This window comes from Schistocerca gregaria, chromosome 11, assembly GCF_023897955.1.
Source record: "Schistocerca gregaria isolate iqSchGreg1 chromosome 11, iqSchGreg1.2, whole genome shotgun sequence".
In the NCBI taxonomy this organism is placed as follows: Eukaryota; Metazoa; Arthropoda; class Insecta; order Orthoptera; family Acrididae; genus Schistocerca; species Schistocerca gregaria.
In genome coordinates, this window is record NC_064930.1 from 91,808,802 (window position 1) to 91,815,645 (window position 6,844).

Consider the following 6,844-nt stretch of genomic DNA (forward strand, 5'->3'; position numbering starts at 1 on the left):
GAAACTTGTTACAGAACTCAATTAGTCTTTCTCCTCTTTTTCCTTGTGCCAAGCCCATATTCTGCTGTAACCTTTTCTTCTACTCCTTCCCCTACAACTGCATTCCAGTCGCCCATGACTATTAGATTTTCGTCCCCCTTTACATACTGCATTACCCTTTCAATATCCTCATACACTTTCTCTATCTGTTCATCTTCAGCTTGCGACGTCGGCATGTATACCTGAACTATCGTTGTCGGTGTTGGTCTGCTGTCGATTCTGATTAGAACAACCCGGTCACTGAACAGTTCACAGTAACACACCCTCTGCCCTACCTTCCTATTCATAATGAATCCTACACCTGTTAAACTCAAATATGAAGGGCTAAACCCTGTTCTCATGCTACTTTTTATGCTGACGCCACAAAGGCGTCGCCATATTTGATACCATTACGCCCATCCTCTAAAGTTGCTGCAGTGGGCCCTCAGGGCCACCCATCTCCCCCTGCTGTCAAGTTGTGTGGGGTATAGCGTCTTATTTGGTTCCCAAAGCTTCTACTTTGGAACCATCAACCCCCAAAATGCTGGGGTCATCAGTCCCCTCCTTGCAACCGGAGTAGCAACGGCCTCCTCTGGCTCATCTTATGGGTCACTTGCAACTCTACCTTCCAGTCCCCCCAGAGGACACTAGCCAATTGTTGAGAGAGCTACTGGCTGCTGCTCCAAGGGCTTCACGGTCTTCCTCTGTTCATGAAGCTACTTCTGAGAAGCCCTCCGAGCAAGCCCCTAAGGAGTGACAAGAGGGGAATCTTTAAAGATAAATCCGCCAATAAACGGGAGCCCCCAATGCCCCTTACAGCAGCACTCCCCCATGGCTCTGTGTCCAAGGCCGAAATTGATTTTCTGGCATCCCCTGAGGAGCTAGCTCTCACTGATGCCTTGGATGCCATGGTACCGGATGCGAACCACTGGCGAGAGGTGTTGCTGAGAAATAATTTGCCTCCTTGGTCACTCCATGCCGCCCAGACAACAGAAAGCGTCATTCTCCAGTAGAACCGTGGCAGTTATTTATCCCACCTGGCTGAGTTACGTCAACCTTTAATCAGTACACCTGCTTTTGACGTTGTTCTTCAGGAGACCTGGTTTCGCGCCATGTTGACTCTTCATAGCTACCAAGGGTAGTACAGAAATCGTCCTGCCTGTGACAGATTGTAAGGTGGCGTCCGTATTTTCATCCTTACCTATTTGTGTAGTGAACTTGTGCCACTTCAAACACTTTTAGAAGCTGTTGCCGTCAGGATGAGGACAACAAAGTAAATTACCATCTGCAAAATCTACCTCCCTCCAAATGGTGACGCACCACCTCACATTTTGGCTGCACTCATTTTGCAGCTCCCCCCTACCTTTCCTCCTCTTGTGTGATTTTAATTCCTGTAAGTCTTTGTGGGATGGAGCCAAGGTTAACGGCCGTGACAAAGATGTTGAGGACCTTCTAACTGACCTCGACCTTTGCCTCCTAAGTACAGGAGCCCCAACACATTTCAGTGTGGCACATGGCACATATTCGGCCATTGATCTCTCAGTTGGCAGTCCTGGCCTTCTCCCATCTATCCACTGGAGAACACATGACGACTTGTGTGGGGGTGACCACTTTCCACTCCTCCTTTCCCTACTGCAGCGTCTCTCGTCTTGACACTTGCCCATGTGGGTTCTTCCCAAGGCTAACTGGAACACTTTCACATCAGTTACCAACATTGAGCATCTGTTGCATGCCACCATCGATGAAGTTATTCATGTTGTCACTAATAGCATTGTTGTGCCAGCCCAGACAGTAATCCCACATTCCTCCGGTTGCCGCTAGTGGAAGTCAGTGCCTTGGTGGTAGCTGAAAATCGCTGAAGCCATTATAGACTGTAAGCAGGCTCTTCAATGTTATAAGCACCACCCCTCTCTGGAGAACCCTATTGCCTTCAAACCGCTCCAAGCGCACGTTCGCCTCCTCATCAAATGTAGGAAGCAGGAGTGTTGGGAATGCTATGTCTCCACCGTTGGTATGTGAACCTTCCCCTCCTAGGTTTGGACCAAGTTCCACGGACTTTACAGCAATTTACTTGGAATTTCCAAGAGTGGAGCTGTATCTGCCAATCCAGACGTGATTGCAGACCATCTTGCTGAGCATTATGCTTACATCTCTGCATCAGAGAATTATCAGCCCACCTTTCGTCAAACTGAGGGTGGACTGACCCCTCATTTGCTCTAAGCCACCCTGAGCCTTATAAAGCTCCCTTCAGTGAATGGGGATTTCTCAGTGCCCTTACTGACTGTCCTGATGCATCCTCTGGCCCAGATCACATCCATTTTCTACCACATTTGGAGCGATGGAGAATTCCCAAAGCAATAGCGGGAAAGTGTAATCATTCAGTCCTAAAGCCTAGGAAGAACCCACTAGATGCTAGTTCTGTGCAGGATGCTTGAACATATGGTGAGCCGGTGGTTGTAGTGGCTCCTTCAGTCTCAGGACCTTCTGGTTCCATCCCAGGGTGGTTTTTGCCACGGACGCTCCACCATCAACAACTTGGTGTGCCTTGAGTCTGCCATTCGATCAGCGCTTTCCCCACGGCAACACCTCATTGCCGCGTTTTTAGATCTCACGAAGGCCAACCACATCCTCCCTCCTCTGCATGAGTAGGGTCTTCAAGGTCCACTCCAGATTTTTATACAGAACTTTTGGTCACACCCCCACTCTCAGAGTTTGCATCAGTGCTTCCCATAGTGCACCCCATATATAAGAGAATGGGGTCCCACAGGCCTGTGTTGTGAGTGTCCCACTCGTTTCAGTTGCCATCAATGGTCCCGCATTAACAGTTGGAACATCAGTATCTCCCCTCATATACACTGACGATTTTTATATTTCGTTGTGCTCCTTTCCTACTGTTGTGGCTGAACTCCGTCTGCAGGTAGCTATATGGAAGGCACACTTGTGGGCCCTTACTCATGGCTTTCAGTTTTCGGCCACCAAAACTTGCGTGAGGCACTTCTTTCATTATTGTACCATCTACCCCCATCCAGAACTTTACCTCGATGACTAACTACTAAACGTAGTGGAGACGTACCGTTTTCTGGGGTTCATCTTCGATGCCCACTTAAATTTGCTTCCCTATCTTCGTCAGCTTAAGGACAAGTGCTGGCGTCACTTTAATCTTATTGAGTGCCTGAACCATGCCAACTGGGGTGCTAATCGTTGTACACTGCTACAGCTGTACCAAGCCCTCATACAGTCCAGTATTGATTATGGGAGCGTGGTATATGCTTCGGCAGCCCCCTCTACACTGAGTCTACTAGGCACCATCCACCAGTGTGGAGTTCGCCTCACGACAGGTGTCTTCTGATGCAGCCCCATGAACAGCCTACTTGTGGAAGCTGACGTTCCTCCATTGCAGCTCCAGCGGCAGCTATTTCTCGCAAATTATACCGCCCATATACATAGTTCGCCTCGCTGTCCAAATTACTGCCTTCTTTTACCCAACATGGCGGTCCATCTCCCGCAACGGCAGCCTGAAACTGGGCTTCCCTTCACTGTTCATATCCAGTCATTGCTTCATGAATGCTGCGCTTCCCCCTAACCACCTTTCCTGCAGGCCCAATTCCGTACACTTCCATGGTCTGTACCCCAGCTATGACCTACCGGAGACCGATTTGCCAGCAGTCTTCTGCCACAAAGTTTTCGCGACCTGGGACACTGAATGGCGCACTCTGAGTACACCACAAAAACTCCATGCTATCAAGAAGAAGATGAATGTGTGGCAGTTATCCACGGGAGCCATTCACAGAGGATCTGCTGTCGTCGCCAACTCCGCAGTGGCCATAGGTGGCTAACACATGGTTACCTTCTCCGTCGTGAGGACCCACCTTGGTGTCGCTGTAGCTCCCTTTTAACTGTTTTATGTAGGGATCCTTTCTGACAATTTATTTAGGGATGGAGTATATTCATCACACTGACACAAAACACGCCCCCTGACATGCTTGAGGCAAACACAGACCTACTTTTATTTAAAGGGCTCACCAGAAACGCAAACAACTCCAAATTTACAGAAATAATTTATTACACACTTGCAGACTCCTCCTAAATAATGCAGCACAGGGATTTGTAGACACGCTCAGTACTCATAAAGGGTCCAAATAACTCATAGCACAGCCTACAGACCTGCTCGCAAAATAATAAAATCAACACGTGCAAGCACCCTCTGTCCAGTGGAGCACACAGGCAACCCCAACGAAGTGGCGCGGTCGTAAGCTGTCAAACCACGCACAGACCCCTGCACGGGTCCCACAAGCTTGAGGTTACAAGATCTCATTCATACTTGATTTCTGAGAAATCTCTATCTAAATACGTGATCACGTACACACACGTGCTGACGTGATAGGGTGGGAGTGCAGAAGCGAGCTGGAACGCAGGTGTAAATGTAATCTAGACGCCATTGATGACGCAATCGGACAGGAGCTAAGACCTGCTTACATAGCGATCGCTCCAAGCAGTGCCGCACACGTGGGTTTGTCGCTTCCCCCACTTTAACTGCAGTCCACTGAAGACGTTGCAGAAATCCATTCCAGAATAGGACAAGATGCTTTCTCCATAGCGTTTCTAACGGACCATGCGTGACGTTTCACTCACCATTCACCGTGCATAGCTACTTTCCATCGCAAGCACAACAGGAAACGTTCTCAATGCTATACTGAAGCCACATTGCTATCTAAAGTAAGGTCGAACTTTAGTAAATTGGATAGTCCCCAAGAAATAAATTTGTGCATTTCTAGAAGTTGTCGTGATGTGTCAGCTTGTATGCAGAGAAATTCTTGTCCTAACAGAACCTCTTTACGAAAATAACGCAGAATAACATCGATTGCAGTCTTCGTTGCGGGCCTAACGTGCTACCCACTCCATTACCTGCTGCCCTTCCTGCTTTCAATATACACAAATGTTCTCACAGCTATGTAGAGGCTCCCATACCCCAACACAAAGGATGTGAATGAATCGAGCATTGTGATTGGCTCTTACCGAATTTACTCGCCGAATTACTGATTCCGCCGGTATCCAAGCCCCCTCCACCTCCTCTTTCTGAAGTGCACTGTCAGTTAAACCTGTAAACTTGTCTACACATCATCAAATACATACGAGACTCGCAAGAAAATTGGAAGCCAGGAACATATCTACCAGTCTAACTACAATTAAATATTACCATTGCTGCTATAGTCTGACACCGATCTATGTACAGGTAACGTCTCCTCTTGACAACTGTCCTTGAACCAACCTTATTATCTATACAGCCAGTAATTTTCCACGTGAAAAATTTCTCCCTTTTATCTATGTGCAGGTAACGTCTCCTCTTGACAACTGTCCTTGAACCAACCTTATTATCTACATTGCCAGTAATTTTCCACGTGAAAAATTTCTCCCTTTTATCTATGTGCAGGTAACGTCTCCTCTTGACAACTGTCCTTGAGCCAACCTTATTATCTATAGTGCCAGTAATTTTCCACATGAAAAATTTCTCCCTTTTATCTATGTGCTGAATCTATACGCTCCTCTCGATAGGACACAAAGTCATCCTTTCTAGTAATGCCACATCATTAACCACATTAACTTTACAATACAATATATATAAACATTTTACACGACATAAGCCACAGATACTTTTACAATGCAATATATACACATTTAACAAAAATAGTGCAGTTATCTTTCATATCTGTACAGTACCCGGAAAAATTATCGTATACTTATACTCACACAGGCTATATGTCACCATGCTCCCCAGTCCTAGGAAAGCACCGTCCACCTTTTCTTTCTTTCTACAGACGTGACATTCAGCCGCCTTAAAGTATCTTACACTGATCGCCATATTGCACCAACAACTAAACCTCGCAAAGTGCCATACATATCGGCAAATACCTAAATACACCTACTCATTTACACTGTCCTTCCACTGGTGCCACGAGCTTAGTGCATGAAACCCATCTCCGACATAGCAATATATCAATGCGGACCGTGTCGATGTAGTAAACATACAATCCGTATACTACGCCAACAAAAACACCGGTTTTACCTCAGGAGAACCTCAGTGTATCGAAGTCACCCACAGAACTGATTGGCAAAGACAGGCTCGGTTCCCCTTCAGTACAAACGCGCTACTGTTTCTAGTCCGGACTTGCCTGCTTGCTTGTGTTTCTACACCAATCTGTAGACTGTCGGATTACATGAACACGAGTATTAAGAGTATTTCCGCATCGTCTGCCATTATATTATATCATTTTCGCGCTACTTCACGATATCAAGCACACAGCAGGAGCCTCCTGATCGCTTACGCAACGTAATAGACTGTAAATTATTTCTCTAAAAACCCGTAACTTTAGCTAGGTGGAGAATGCTCTAGACCACTGAGTAACTAGAAACGAACAGATGAAAAATATTTCCACCTGCAAAAACCGATCTCACTAATTTAACACTTTCCGAATCATCACTATAATTTACAAGCCAACTAAGGTCTGTCCCATGTCTAGAGAACAGGCAAACCTGGTTCCATATGCCAGATGCACGCACCACAATCTATCTTCCCTCATCTAAATAAAGGCGCGAAATGTGCAGAAGCAGTGAACCGAACCATTTACATGGGAGGTAATAACGGTCCAGCGAGGCTATGCCGACGTGCAAAGTATTGGCGCACTACAGAGTTTCTTATGCTATGCAAGGAGCGAGGCGAAGATGTGCTAATGTATTGTAGCAGAATGTCCAAATTTGAATCAGCTTGCGTGGCCTGTGCACTTTTCCTATAGTTCAGAGGATAGGAGTGAAGCAATTCCGGATCCTG